At 39.7% G+C, this 15,630-nt stretch overlaps 1 protein-coding gene across 3 annotated transcripts in view; it reads right to left on the bottom strand.

The window, feature by feature from the left end:
- Positions 1-15,630, bottom strand: part of LOC118549992 (uncharacterized) — a 228,818-nt gene that overhangs the window by 132,257 nt on the left and 80,931 nt on the right. Inside the window, exons 1-2 of one of the 3 annotated variants that reach the window (XR_013447005.1) lie at positions 12,897-13,036; positions 12,107-12,184 (exon numbers count right to left, since the gene is read on the bottom strand). The exons of the other annotated variants lie outside the window; for them this stretch is intronic. The gene's annotated coding sequence lies outside the window, so the exon portion shown is untranslated. Of the gene's footprint in view, positions 1-12,106; positions 12,185-12,896; positions 13,037-15,630 lie in introns of those variants that run through there. 3 annotated transcript variants of the gene reach the window in all.

Here is a 15,630-nt window from a genome sequence, read left to right as displayed (position 1 = left end):
AGAAGAATCAGATTCACAAAAAATTCCTCATCAATAACCCTAGAAGAAGACATTGAAACAGTATTTTCAAAGTGCTAAAGACAAAGAACTTTGGATCTAGAATTTCATATCCTCAAATTGTCATTTAAGGATGAAATGAAGATATTTTCAGTAATACAGGACTTAAAGTTTAACCACACATAGACCCTCTTTGAAAATAGTCCCAGAAGGAACACTGCGACAAAAAAAAAAAAAAAAAAAGAAAGAAAAGAAAAGAAAAAAGTAAATCCAGGAAGATGCCATGAGATATTGGAAGTAAGGATGAATACATAACTCAGTAAAGTTGTCTAAGTGAAAAAAAATTTTGAAAAGAAGAAAAACAAAAATATATTCATAACAATCCAGAATTAAATCCAGATGATGTCAAAATGGCATTGTGGATTAATAAAAGCAATTGCCAAAAGGAGCCAGGAGTGTATAAAGATAAGTATCTCATTCAAGGCAAAAAATATTGATATGATTAGCTTATGAAATTATAGGAAAAATGGACATAAGCATGATTTTGATAAGCTAGGGGGTAACCATAAGAAGAACATAAATAAAATTAATGGCTTTAAGTCAGCACAAGAAAAATAATGGAAGCAAGAAAAAAATAAAAATAAAATAGCATAAATAGAAAACACAAAATAAATTAGCAGAAATAAGTCCTAATATAGCAGTAACTGTACAGATGTACATGAGTTGAACTCACCAATCAGTTTTGGATTTCTTAAATTTAGCATTATGCTATTTGCAGGGCACACTTTTAAAAAATCATAAAGAAATAAAAAAGATAACCAAGAAAATCTGAACCAAAACTAAGCCAGCATAATTAATAATCATAACATAGAATTTAATGGGAAAAAGGGGACATTATACTTTGGTAAAATGCTCAAGAAGAATAGAAGATAAAATGAATGTGAATATATGTGCACTTAACCAATGTGATCTCACAACATAGAAGAACAAGTCCAAAAAGAATGCAATAAAACAACAGCTTTGGTTGGAAATTCAATAATCTTTTTCAGAAACTGATAAGGCAAATAGACGAAAAAAAAAAAGGTAGAAAAATATCAAAGGTTTAATAATATAATTGGTAAGCTCAAGGTTTGATCTACAGAATTCTACCTGAAACACAGAAAACAGTCTTTTCAAATAATCATGAAATATTCTCCAAAATCTGCTACCTGCAATTTCACAAAGGAAGCCTCAATAAATTTCCAAAATCCACGCACACTGTGTTTTCTGAATACTATGAACAACTGTATGCCAGCAGATTAAATATCTTATAAGAAATGGACAAATTTCTTGAAACATACAAATTATCTAAACTGATTCATGAAGAAATAGAAAATCTCAACACATAACAAGAAAAAAAGATTGAATTAGTAATCAAAAACCTTCCAACAAAGAAAAGTCCTGGACCAGATGGCTTACTGGCAAATTCAACCAAACTTAAAGAAGAATTAACACCAATCCTTCTCAAATGCTTCCAAAAGACTAAAGAGGAAGAACACTTCCAAACTCATTTTATGAAGACAGCATTATCCTAATACCAAAGCCAGAAAAAAACACTACAAGAAGAGAAAATTACAGACCAATAATCTCTTATGAACATAGATGCAAAAATCTTCAACAGAATACCAGCAAACTGAATTCAACAGCATATTAAAAGGATTGTGTACAAAAAAAAAAAAGATTGTGTACAATGATCAAGTAGGATTCATCCCAAAAATGGAAGAGTAGCTCAACATATGAAAATCAGTCAATATAATATACCACATTAATAGAATGAAGAAGTAAATTCACATGATCACCTCAATTGATACAGAAAAGGTATTTGACAAAATTCAACACCTTTGATAAAAACACGAAAAAAAATTAAGGATAGAAGAGAAATTCATCAACATGTGAAAGGCCACATAGAAAATCCCACAGCTAACACCATACTCAGTGGTGAAAGACTGAAATCTTTCCCCTAAGATCAGGGACAAGATAAGGATGCCTATTTTTGCCACTTCCATTCAACATAGTACTAAGCCAGAGCAATAAAGCAGTAAAAAGAAATAAAAGGCATCCAAATTGGAAAGGAAGAAGTGAAATCATCTCTATTTGCAGATGACATGATCTGATATATAGAAAACTCTAAAGAATCCATGTAAAGAATGATTAGAGCTAAAAAAACAAATCAACGATGTAATAGCATATATAATGAAGAACAAAAAATCACTTGTATTTCTATATTGTAGCAATGAACAATCTGAAGGAAAACAATCCCACTTACAAATCAAAAAGAATAAAATATATAGGGATGAATTTAACCAAGGAGACACAAGACTTGTACACTGAAAACTGCCAAACATTATTGAAGAAATTAAATAAGACCTAAATAAATGGAAACATATCCTATGGTCATTGGTTTGGAAAATTTAATACTGTTAAATGACAATATCCAAAGTGATCTATAGATTCAATACCATCATTATCAAAATCCCAATGGCAATTTTTACAGAAATGGAAAATGTCATCCTAAAATTCATATGAAATTTCAAAGGACTCCAAGTAGCTAAAACTATCTTGAAAAAGAACAAAGTTGAAAGACCCACACTTCCCAATTTCAAAACTTACTACAAAATAACAGTTCAGTACTAGTGTAAGAAGAGATATATAAGCCAATGGAGTAGAATTGAGAGTCCAGAAATAAACCCTTACATCTATGGTCAATTGATTTCTCACAACAGGGTCAAGACCATTTAATGGGGGAAAGAATAGGCTCTTCAACAAATAGTGCTGGGAAAATTGAATATCCACATGCAAAAGAATGAAATTGGACCCTTACCTTACCACTATATACAAAATTAACTAAAAATGGATAAACATAAGAGCTAAAACTATAAAACTCTTAGAAGAAAACATAGGGACAAATCTTCATGACCTTGGATTTGGCCATGATTTCTTAAATATCACAATAGGGGCTCCTGGCTGGCTCAGTCAGTGGAGCATGTAACTTTTGATCTGGGGCTTGTAAGTTCAAGCCCCATGTTGGGTGTAGAGATTACTCAAAAAAAAAAAAAAAAAAATATATATATATATATATATAAAATCTTTAAAAAATATGACACTAAAAGCACAGGTAACAAAAGAAAAAATAAATTGGACTTCATCAAAATTAAAAATGTGTGCCTCAAAGAACACTGTTAACAGAGTGAGAAAAAACTTTACAGAATGGGAGAAAGTGTTTGCAAGCCATTTATGTAATAAGGATGTAATATCCAGACTATATAAAGAATTCCTATAACTCAACAACTAACAGACAACCAACCCAATATAAAAAATGAGCAAAGATCCTGAATAGATATTTCTCCAGAGAAGATATACAAATGGTCAATAAGCACATGAGAAGATGCTCAATATCATTAGTCACTAGGTAAATGCAAATCATAACCACAATGAGATACTGCTTCATATCTAATAGGATGGCTTTAATTGAATAAATAAATAAATAAATAACAAGTGTTGACAAGAATGCAGAGGAATTGGAAACCTCTTAGATTGCTGTTGGGAATGTAAAATTCTGCAGACACTGTGGAAAATGGTTTGGAAATTCCTTTAGAAATTTAAATATAGAATTACCATGTGACCCAGTAATGCCACTTGTAGGTATATACAAAAAAAAAAGAAAACAAAGACACAGATACTTGCACACCAATGTTCATAGCAGCATCATTCACAACAGCCAAAAGGTGGAAACAACCCAAGTATCCATCAACAGATGAATGGATAAACAAAATGTGATTATACATACAATGGAATAGTATTCAGCCTTAAAGAGATATAAAGTTCTGATGCATGCTGCAAGATGAATGAACCTTGAAAACATGATGCTAAGTGAAATAAGCCAGACAAAAAAGGACAAATATTGTGTGATCTCACTTACATGCAATATCTAGAACAGGCAGATACATAAAGACAGAAAATAGATTAGCAGTTACCAGAGGCTGAGGGAAAGGTGGAATGGGAGAGTTATTTCTTGGTGGGTACAGAGTTTCTGTTTGGGGTGATGAAAAAGTTTTGCAAATAGATAATGGTGATGGTTGTAGAACATGTGATTGGAATTAATGAATTGTACACTTAAAATAGTTACAATAGCAAATTTTATATTACAGATACTTTAACATACATACACACATGACCAGACATATGAGAAGAAAACTTGTCAGGGACCCAAGAGGAAAACAATAGAAACTGGCCTAAAGGAAATCCTCATAATGAAGTTATCAAGCACTGACTTTAGAATAACTACAGTTAATATGTTTTCAGAATTAAAAAAAAAAAAAAAGATGGAGAATATTGGCCAAGAGCCAAGAGCTAAAAACTTAGAAACTACATTTTTTTTTAAAATCAGAGAATTCTAGAAGTGAAAAATGTAATACCTGAAATTATAAAATTATCTCAAAAGAGAATTTGTTGACTAGATAATATCAGAAGAAAGTGTCCAGACTGAAGCAAGGAAAGACAAAAGGAAGGAAAATACAGAAGAAAGTATGAAGTATAGATGTATAGGAAAAGAGTATAAGAAAATGGCCTAATGTGTGTGGAATCCCAGGAAAGACAGGAATAGCTAAGAATTCTCTGAAAGTTATAAAAAGACATCAAGCCACAAACTCAAGAAGGCTACAAACCAGAAACAAACACACACACACACATACATACACACAAATTATATCTTTGCTGCATAATATTCCATTGTATATATATATACCACATCTTCTTTATCCATTCATCTGTTGATGGACATTAAAAGGAATGAAATCTTGCCATTTGCAACGATGTGGATGGAACTGGAGGGTATTATGCTGAGCAAAATAAGTCAATCAGAGAAAGACATGTATCATATGACCTCACTGATATGAGGAATTCTTAATTTCAGGAAACAAACTGAGGGTTGCTGGAGTGGTGGGGGGTGGGAGGGATGGGATGGCTGGGTGATGGACATTGGGGAGGGTATGTGCTATGGTGAGCACTGTGAATTGTGTAAGACTGTTGAATCACAGATCTGTACCTCTGAAACAAATAATACATTATATGCTAAAAAAAAAAAAAAGAAGAAGATAGCAGGAGGGGAAGAATGAAGGGGGGGAAATCGGAGGGGGAGATGAACCATGAGAGACTATGGACTCTGAAAAACAAACTGATGGTTCTAGGGGGGAGGATGGGTTAACCTGGTGATGGGTGTTAAGGAGGGCACATTCTCCATGGAGCACTGGGTGTTATATGCAAACAGTGAATCATGGAACACTACATCAAAAACTAATGATGTAATGTATGGTGATTAACATAACATAATAATAAAAAAAATTATATCTTTGCATATAGTGAAGCTACTTAAAAACCAAAGACATAATCAGAAGAAAAAAATAGATTACTGACACCTTACTTCTCAGAGGAAGTAACAGAATCCAGAAGACAATGGAATCCTTTAAAGTATTGAAAGAAAATAATTGCCAATCTAGAATTCTATACTCAGAAAAAAAAAATCCCTCAAAAGTAAAGCTTAAGTAAAGATATTTTCAAACAAAAACTGAGACTATCAGCAGTACATCAACGCTAATGAGAACACTAAATGCTTTTCTTTACACAAAAGAAAAATGATTCTGGACAAAAACTCAGAAGTGCAGGAAAGAATGAAGAACAATGCAAATGGCAAATCTAAATAAACACAATTAATGTAAGTCATAATAAACACAATTGTCTAAATAAACATTGACAATATCAAATGACAATGGTCTTATGGGGTTTTAAATACATATAAAATTAAAATAAATGACAAGAGGGGCTCCTGGGTGGCTCAGTCGGTTAAGCATCCAACTCTTGATTTTGGCTCAGGTCGTGATCTCTGGGTCATAAGATCAAGCCCCGCATCAGGCTCTGTGCTGGCCGTGGGGCCTGCTTAAGATTCTCTCTCTCTCTCTCTCTCTCCCTCTGTCCCTCCCCTCCTCTAAGAAAATAAAATAAAATACATGACAACAATAGTAAATAAATTGAAGGTGGGGTTAAATGTTCTAAGGTTTATTGTGTCTGGAAAACAGTAACAGTATGAATGTATGTTAGATTTTAAATTGACAAAGATCCGTGTTACCTCTCAAGTAAGCACTAAACAATACTAAGAATGTATTAGTTTATACATAAACTATACTATAAACTAATAGAGGAAGAAAGGGAACATTTAAAAATGTCAAGAAGAAGGCAAACAAGGAGAAAAAAAGAAACACAGTATAGGTAAAATATATTGAAAGCAAATAGAAAGATGATATTTCTTATTCCAAATATATCATAATTACATTAAATACAAGCTGACTAAACACTCCAGTTGAAAGACTGAGGAATCAAAACAAAACCCAATTATTTGTTTGACTGTTGCTTACAAAAGACTCATTTTAAATACGTAGAAATAGACGTGCTGAAAGTAATAGGATGAAAAAGATATACCATGGAAACACTAACCCTGAGAAAGCTGATATGGCTGTACTAATATTAGACAATATAGACTTCAAAGGCATGAAGCACTTCTAGAAATAGAGACATTTCATAAGTAAAAAAGCTTCTATCTACTAGGAAGACAGCCATCCTAAATATCTAATCACTTAACTATGATAAGTGATTATAGTGATATCACTATGATACATCATAGTATCAAAATATACAAAGCAAAAGGAGCTTTACAGGAGATTTTAACACAATTCTCCAAGCAGATATAAAAATCAATAAAGATATAAAAAATATGAACCATGTAATTAATAAACTTGACCTGAGACACATTAAACACTGTACCAAACGACTGCAGAAATATATAATATATATTGAAATATACATATATATCTCAGATACTCTTTTGAAATATGCATGAAAAACTTACCAACATAGAGGATATCTTAGTCCATATAGCAAGCTTCAGTACATTTCAAAGGACTGAAATCTTACGGTGTATGTTCTTTAACCAGTAACAGAAAGGTAACCAGAAAATGTCTAAATGCTTGGAAATCAAGCAACACATGTATAATTCAAACACTATTTATTCTTCAAAAATGCATGCATACAACAAATTAGAGTGGGTATCAGGGGGCAGGGAGCAGGGGATGAGAAAAGTAAGAGAAGAAAATAAAACATAACAAAGAGAGTGGCCTTGCACACTGATTTTAGGAAATCATGACCCAAGAAGTATATTGAATTTAACTCTGTATACTTGAGGCCAAAAATAAATTACATAAGTAAACAGTAAAGCAGTAACATTTAGAAATTAGAACATTTGAATTCTAGTATGTGCCAAATTTACTGATAAATTAATGTCTTTGGGTCTCATGTTTGATATAAAAGATAAATACTAATATTAATTAATAAGCAGCCCTTGTACTTCATTAATTCAACATGCATCCATTGAGCACCTATGTGCCAGAAATTGTGCCAGGTGGTAGGGATACAAAGTCACATGAGACACAGTCCCAACTCTCAAGGCACTTACTCCTCAAGGGAGCTGATGTCATACGAATTAGGTAGAGAAAATATTGTAAGGATAACCACAGAGCAAAATTGCTCAGAAACCACAGGTTACACAACAAAGTACTACATATCTGATCATTGATTTTGACTTGGCTGAGGAGCTCTCATCTTGAGCTTGCTCTTTAACATTCAAGCTCCTTGAGGGCAGAAACAAAGGATTATTCAATTCTATAATCCCAGTGTTTTGCAGAGTCAGAGTTTATTATGTTTTTGTTGAATGAATGGATGTAAAATGGATGCCAGTTTCAGCCAGTGTTCCTAGTTCTATATTTCTACCTCAACAACCTAGGTACAGAGAGCATGTGGAGCTTATATGGAGCATGTGATTGGAAGCAGAATCCACAAGAATGTGATCATGATTAGGTACTGAACTCTCAATGATGTCCAAGCCCACACATGGTCATAACTCCAGGACTGAACTTGCTGAGGATGTTACATGCAGAGTACTGGAGAATTCCATTATCTGTATGTCAGCTGTGAATCAAACCTATACTGTGCTAAGAAAGAACTACCCAGGGCACCTGGGTGGATCAGTCGGTTAAGCGTCTGACTCTTGATTTCGGCTCAGGTCATGATCTCAGGGTGGTAAGATCAAGCCCCACCTTGGGCTGTGCATTCAGCCGGGAGACTGCTTCCCCTCTCCTTTCCCCTCTGCCCCTCCCCCTGCTCATGCACTCCCTCTCTCTCTCTCAAATAAATAAATAAATCTTAAAAGAAAAAAAAAAAGAACTACCCACCATAAAGTCCTAGATGACAATCAGCTCTCCCACACATGCACAGGAATGCTCATCTATAAAATGGACAGGATGATAACCTTCCAGAAAGTTTCCTGGAAGAATGATATGAGATGTAAAAGGCCTGGCAATTAGAGGTGCTCAATAAATAGTTGTTAAATGAATAAAGAAATAGTGGGCATTCTGCAAGTATGATCGCTCCTTCTCCCTCTTTTCCATCCCTCCACCTTCGCAACAGAAGCAGGTAACCATGAAATAGAGAAGTATTTTAAGGACTTCCATGCACAACTCTGGGGGTATTTTTTTTTTAAGATTTTATTTATTTGTCAGAGAGAGAGAGAGAGAGCACAAGAGTACAAGCAGGGGTGCAGCAGGCAGAGGGAGAAGCAGCCTCCTCACTGAGCAAGGAGCCCGATGTGGGACTCGATCCCAGGACCCTGGGATCCTGACCTGAGCCAAAGGCAGATGCTTAACCGACTGAGCCACCCGGGTGCCCTAACTCTGGGGATATTGAATTGCAGAAAAGCATCACCACAGTTGTAGCATGTAAAGGCCAACACAGAACCGCCAAAGAAAAAGCGACTGCTGCAGGCAAAGGGTAGGACTGAGCCATGGAGCAAATGAGAGAAAACTCTAGCAACATCAGTTACAAATCAAAGAGCAGTCTTAATGCACATACAGTGTGGTCAGCTCTGAAGTCCCTGCATACAGACAGGCTCATCTCCTTAGTCAACAGATCACAACATGACGACATGGGCCAAGCCACACACCCCATATACAATCTCCACTGCACCCAATATTGCTTTTCTTCTTGTGGTGAATTAGATAGCCCCAACCTCCATGCAGTTTTTAAAGATCAGTGTCTTCAGACAGTCAAGTAATCTCCAAAGTACTTTGCATTTATAAAATGCATCAAAATGCATTTATCCATAGCCTGTGATGCACTAGAAATTTTGCTGGATGCTGTACAAATTAGTTTCATATTCTTGGGCTCAGGCTTTGAGGAATCTGGCTTCTGCAGTCATCCCTCTCTAAATATTGCCATCTGATGGCTCGCTGACCCCCAAATCCAGCAGCCTTTTCTCAGACCTCATTGACTTCAACTTTGCTACAGCTCCTGGCCTCTCTCTCTTTCCCCTTCATTCCCATGGCACAAAACTGTCCTGTGTCTCCCCTCTCCCTCACCACCTGTTTCTTCTGTTTCCATTGGTTTCTATTCCTCCTGAGTCCTAAAAGGAGATACTCCTGAGGGTTTTGCTCTCTGCCCTTTTATTTTTGGTCTACAGAGTGGAGACCTTCCTGGATGATCTCTTATACCCAGAGCTTCAGCATTTCTATTGCTGTGTGCTTGCTTCCAAACTAGCTTCCACCTGCTCTGCAGCTACCCAACACGTGAAATCTTCAGGGGTAAGGTGAAGCTCATTTTGTCTCACAAACCAGCTCTTCCTCCTGACTTTCGTGTTGTGGGCACTTGAACCAGTGACATGCTGGTAAACTGACTCTGTGGGGGAAAGGGACTTGTAGCATTTGTTGATTTCCATAGAGTTCCCATATTCCCACCATGGCCAATTTCAAGCTATCAACATGAACTCAATGAATAGAGTGGGGAAGAGACCAGTACAAGACAGTTCCAACAAACCACTGAACCATCCTCCAAAGATCTCATTCAAAACCTTAAAGCCACCTTTTCCCTCTCCCACATCTTCACCAAGACACCCTATCTGCTGCAAAGCACCACTGGGCCTCTTTTAACATGGATGATGCCATCCAGTGTCTCCTTTCCATTTTCCCCACTGTCACCCACCTGACACTGTCATTGCTACCTGTCCTGCCCACTGTCTATCAGTATCCTAATTATTCTCCCCACCTCTAGGCTCTTTCATTACCATTACATGACTGGAAGGTTAATCTTCCTAAAGTGCATTTCCCATTGTGTTACCCCAAACCTTCAGTAGTTCTCCTACTGTCCACCATATAAAACATAATTTGGCCTTTGGTGCCTAATTCAACATGCACTGCCTATATCAGCCTTCTGTTAAGATTAAGTTAAGATTCTGATAAATGAAGATTAGGTTGGCTGCAATCCAGCTTGAAGACCCCAAATAGTAGTGGCTTTAAGAAGACAGAAGTTTATCCCCCCTCTCGTGTGAAAGTCCAGATATAAATAAATAGGCCGGGGGTTTAAGGAGACTGTGCTCCACGAGGTCCTCGAGCACCCATGTGCTTCCAGCTCACCATCCCACCAAGTTTGATAGATGATCCCCATGCTCACCTTTCAAAATGGCAGCCATCACCTCAAGTTCCAGACAGCAGAATAGCAGAAAGAAGAAAGGACAAGGAGCACAAGCTGGCTGACATGCCAGGAAGTTTCCAGAAAATGCTACAGGACATTTTCACTTAGCCTTTGTTGCTAGAACCTAGTTATAGGGTCATACCTAGCTACGAGGAATGCTGGGCAGCTGTGGGGATTTGGGGAAAAGGGAGACTAGATTTTGGGGAACAACAATCTGTCTCTGCAAAAAGACTTCAGTGTTCCTTTGAAAGCTTATTTCCTATTTTCTTATGTCTTCTGCCTAAACATAAGAACAACCAGAGCTTTATATAAATCTGACTATGTGCTAGGCACTGTTATAAGTGCTTTACATATATATCACCCACTTAATCCTAACTGCAGTCCAATGAGGCAAGTACCATTATTATCCCCATTTTATAGATGGGAAAGCTAAGAACCAGAGCAATTAAGAAGTCCAGAAATTCCCAAAACTGCTTGGGAATCAGTACATCTGAGAAGCTTACTAAAATGTAGAATCACATGGTCTGGGCTAAGATGAAATTGCTAAGAAAAAAAAAAAAATTAAGGAGCGAGAAGAAAACCAAAAATGGAACTCTGAGAAAGAGCAGCGACATTTATGGGACAGGTTTAGGAAGCAAGTGACCTCAAGACATACTGTGAGAGATGCCAGGGAAGCCAAGGCTGGATGCTGTCTTAGAGGTTCAAGGGAAGATTTTCAAACATGAAGTCATGTCAGCCAGGTCAGGAAAGGTGTTGGGAAGGATTTGCTGAGATTGGCAATTAGGAGGTCACTTATGACCCTGGTGAGATGAGTTTTAATGGCAGGCTGGAGGAAGAAAGCATGTCTCTATTCTCAAATAGTATGTAAGACCCTCCAAGGAAGCTCTCTCTCTCTCTCTCTCATTGCATGTGTTGTGCCTAAGACCACACCTATATGAAAACAGTGCTCATTTTGCTGACTTTGCCATTACCGAGGAGCGTGAGGGTGATACCATTCCCAATACTGCTGTCATGAAGTCAAGAATAAGATGGTGTGTATGGGAGCTGAGCTTTAGAAACGTGGAAGCAGGAGGCTCAGTCCTCCCTTTCCATTAGGTAGGACAGGTTTCATAGAGAAGGAGAAGGCAGGCAGACAAGAGCATCTTCCACTGGCAGAGAGAGAACCACGGACGATGACCCTGTCTGCTCAGACACAGAAGGAGACCGCAGCTCTCAGATAACAAACGCAGGTGCTCCCCTTTTCGGGAGAGGCAGTGGCCAAAAACTGAGGAGATGGTTCATGGTCACGGAGCCCACCCTGAAACGCCATCCATCCATCTGCCTCCAGTCCTTCTAGTCCGGCTCCTACAGCCGATCGTTCTTGGTAGTCACCAACACTATCCTACATCTTGGAGAGGAAACACGCATTTTCTCAGGGCTTGTCAGTAGTTGAGGGAGGTCTGTGAAAGCTGACTTGCTCCCACAGCTCCGGGAGCATCAAGACTTCAAAAGAGGAACTACTTACACTGTCATCACCACAGTGGTCACTTCTACAGGATTTCTTTATCCGAGACGGCATTGGAGGGACCGGCGGGGCTCACGCCTGAGAAGAGAGGAGGGTGTTGCAAAGACACTGACTCATGCCGCCCTCCCTCATGCCCTCCACGGCCGCCCCTCGAGGCACTTCCTCCTCCTCTGAAGCCAAAGGTCAGCTCTCATGCCCATGCCAAGGTTTTTTAAACACACACACACACAAACACACACACACACACAAACACACACACACACACAAACACACACACACTTGGCTTCCAAGAGGGTAAATTTTTTTAGCATGAAAATAAATAAGGAAAGGCGCTCTCAAAAAAATAAATTTAAAAATAAATAATCCGTCTCCCAAACTACTTAATAATTCCAGGATGATAAAATTTTCCTATTGCAAACGTGTAAAGAATAAAATAAAAGGAATGAATGCCCCACTGTATTAGCCCAGGTCTCTTAAAAAAATGATCCTAATTTCTTCCAGAAGGCTCTGTGGGGTAAATTGCAAAGTTGCCCCTTAATATAGAAGAATTCCAGCAGTAATATATCAGCTTCTCTTCCCTTGTCTCTAGCACGAGTGTGAACACAGCAACATTTTACAGTTGGCGTCCTATAGACCACTGCTCACAACTGCTGTATTCCAAAAGGGCCACAATCATGCATTGTGCTTTTGAAATGCCTGTTGCTAAGAGCCAACGTCAACCCCGGGACGACCCCTCTCAGCAGACCCAGCCAACTCCCACCGGAGGCCACCACAAAGAGCTTCTACTTACCACCAAATACCCCTGCTTCTGGTAAGAGATAAGCAGCCTATCGAACGCCGGACGGAAGCAAGTGACCCAGGCCTCCTGAGCGGGGCTATTGAAGAAACTTTCAATCACAATGTCTCTATCTTCATTAACTTCTGCCTCCCATCCCTCACTTGTCCCAATTTAGGAATCTATGCAGCCCTTTTATATACCAGGAGGACTTCATTGCCGAGAAGAATGTGAGGTGGGTTGGGCAGCGGTTATTACAGTATGATTCCTAGTTTACTGATAGACTGGCCCTTGGAGGTGAATGACACAGCTTCTGAGTGACGGTGTGGGCACCAAAGCCCACAGCTTCCGTATCTCACCACTACCTGACCTTACTTCCGGCCCCATTGCACAAGAAGCCAACCCAATGCTGAAAACAGGGGCTGGCCTGGTTACAACAGGTGTCAGGTGCTTTCTCGTCCTGCCAGGCATGCCCACCATGGCCTGGAAGGTTCCTGACACGCACACACTGTGTTTTTATCCATGGCTCCTTGTACCTTTCACAAACCGACATCTAACTGCACGGCCGCCTGTTTCCACGCCTCCTGCTTTTTCCCCCACACCAATGATAACCTGCTTCCGATTAGTTTTAACAATTTTCTCTGGAGATTTCCCCCAAAACCTCCTCAGCCAAACAACCAGGGAAACGGATGGGCCTGGCGCCCGCCCTACCCAGTCCTATTCCCACCACCCCGGAGATGGCTCCTGGGGCTCGGGTGACGTCCCTCAGGAAACTTACAGAAACTGGTGAAAGTTATAGTTCAATCATGTGAGAGAAGTAATATTTGGGGTTCCATCCCTGTGCTTCCCTTTTCTGCATTTCTCTGTAAATGACCTTCTTCCTAGTAGATTGGGGAGAGCTGGGGGGGAAGTATATTAGGGTGTGAAAGTGAGAACGCCAAGGGAAAAAAAAGGATCAAGGTTCCAACTACTAACATCCATAATATGATTATCAAATCCCTGGAAAGGCTTAGTCAAGACTGAGTGGGGTTTTCTACATCCCTTTATCCACCCTTCTTTAACATTTCAAAAGGCAGGCCTGGCAAACAGCTCTGGGAGTGTCATCTGAGGGAGGTGTCCTCCAGGAAAGAGGGCAGGTGGCCTGAAGAATGGAGAGAAGACCAGGAGAGGCAGAAATTAGGGGTTGGAGGCGGTGTTCCCCACACCCCCAAAGGTCCACATCTCTCAAATGGGACGAGGCTTTACATGCATCGGGTTAGGTATGGAGAGTCCAAAAGCATCAGGCTGAGCAGTACACCCTGGGGACCTTCCAGAGCAGCCCACCATTGCCAACCAGGAGCGGGAGCAAGGGTGCTGAGGTGGGGCAGGGGGAAGCAAGTAGATGGAGAGCTGGAGGCAGCATCCCAGATCTCTAGGCCTGTGTAGCCCACATCAGAGACCTGGATGTCCCCTGTGCCTCGGTGAGGAGAAGCAAAGGCGGTGAGAGGCAGCTGGGTTGGCCCAGACTGAATGGCAATGAAGCTGTCACAGTGGGGAGGCGTGAGACATGAGCAGATGTCCATTATCATGACGCAGAAACGTTGCATCATTGGCTACAATCCCATTTGGGTGTTTACCTTCAACCTAAGCAGAATCCAACCTCTTCTCTGCGTCTCCACCCATGCCACTCTAGTTCAAGCCACTCTGGTTGCTCACCCATTTCCACCTGCATCCCCTTCCTACTGGTCATCCTGCCTGCACGCTTGAGCCCCAGCAATCTATTCTCCACCCAGGAGTCAGGGTGATTCCTTTAAAAACACGACTAAGGCCATATCACTCCTGTGGCCAAACCCTCCAATGACTTCCCATTCGATCTGGAGTACCACCTGAAATCCTTACCATGGCCAACAGAGTGCTGCTACCTGATCCGGCCTCAGCCTCGGTCTCCCTCACAAACTTCGTTTCCTATCTGCTCACCCACTCCACTCCAGTCCAGGGCCTCCTGGCTGATCCTCAAACGCATCAAACATGCCTGGGTGGCTCAGTCCGTTAAGCGTCTGCCTTCGGCTCAGGTCATGATCCCGGAGTCCGGGGATGGAGTCCCACATCAGGCTCCCTGCTCAGCAGGGAGTCTGCTTCTCCTTCTGTCTTTCACCCTGCTCGTGCTCTCTCTTGCCTGTGCTGTCTCTCCCTCAAGTAAATAAATAAAATCTTAAAAAAAAAAAAAAAAATGCTCCCAACCCAAGCTCTTTGCACTTGCTTTTCCCTCTGCCTGGAATGTTCCCTCAAACATCCCTATGACTTGCACCCTCATTTTATTCAGGTCCCTTCTGTCATCTCCTGTCACCTGTTTAAGCATTTATCACCATCACCCTCTTTTAGATTTGTATCATTTTTAATAGCAGTAAAATATGCAAGATATAAAATTGACCATCTTCACCATTTTTATGTATGTGAGTCAGTGGTGTTAAGTACATTCACATGGTTGTGCAACCATCACCACCACCATCTCCAGAACTGAAACTCTGTCCTCATGAAACACCTCCCCAATCCCCCTCCCCCTGCCCTGACAACTACCGTTCTACTTCCCGTCCCTAAGAATTTATGTGTACCTTTTGTAAGGGACTCTGGGTGCCTCATATGATTGGAATCATACAGTATTTGTCTTTTTGTGGCTAGCTTCTTTCACTTAGCATAATGGTCTCAAGGTTCATTCATGTTGTAACGTGTCAGAATTTGCTTCCTTTTTAAGACTGAATAATATTCCATC

This window comes from Halichoerus grypus, chromosome 4, assembly GCF_964656455.1.
Source record: "Halichoerus grypus chromosome 4, mHalGry1.hap1.1, whole genome shotgun sequence".
Classification (NCBI taxonomy): Eukaryota; Metazoa; Chordata; class Mammalia; order Carnivora; family Phocidae; genus Halichoerus; species Halichoerus grypus.
The sequence above is the reverse complement of the archived record's forward strand: the minus strand, read 5'-3'. Positions and strand labels throughout refer to the sequence as shown.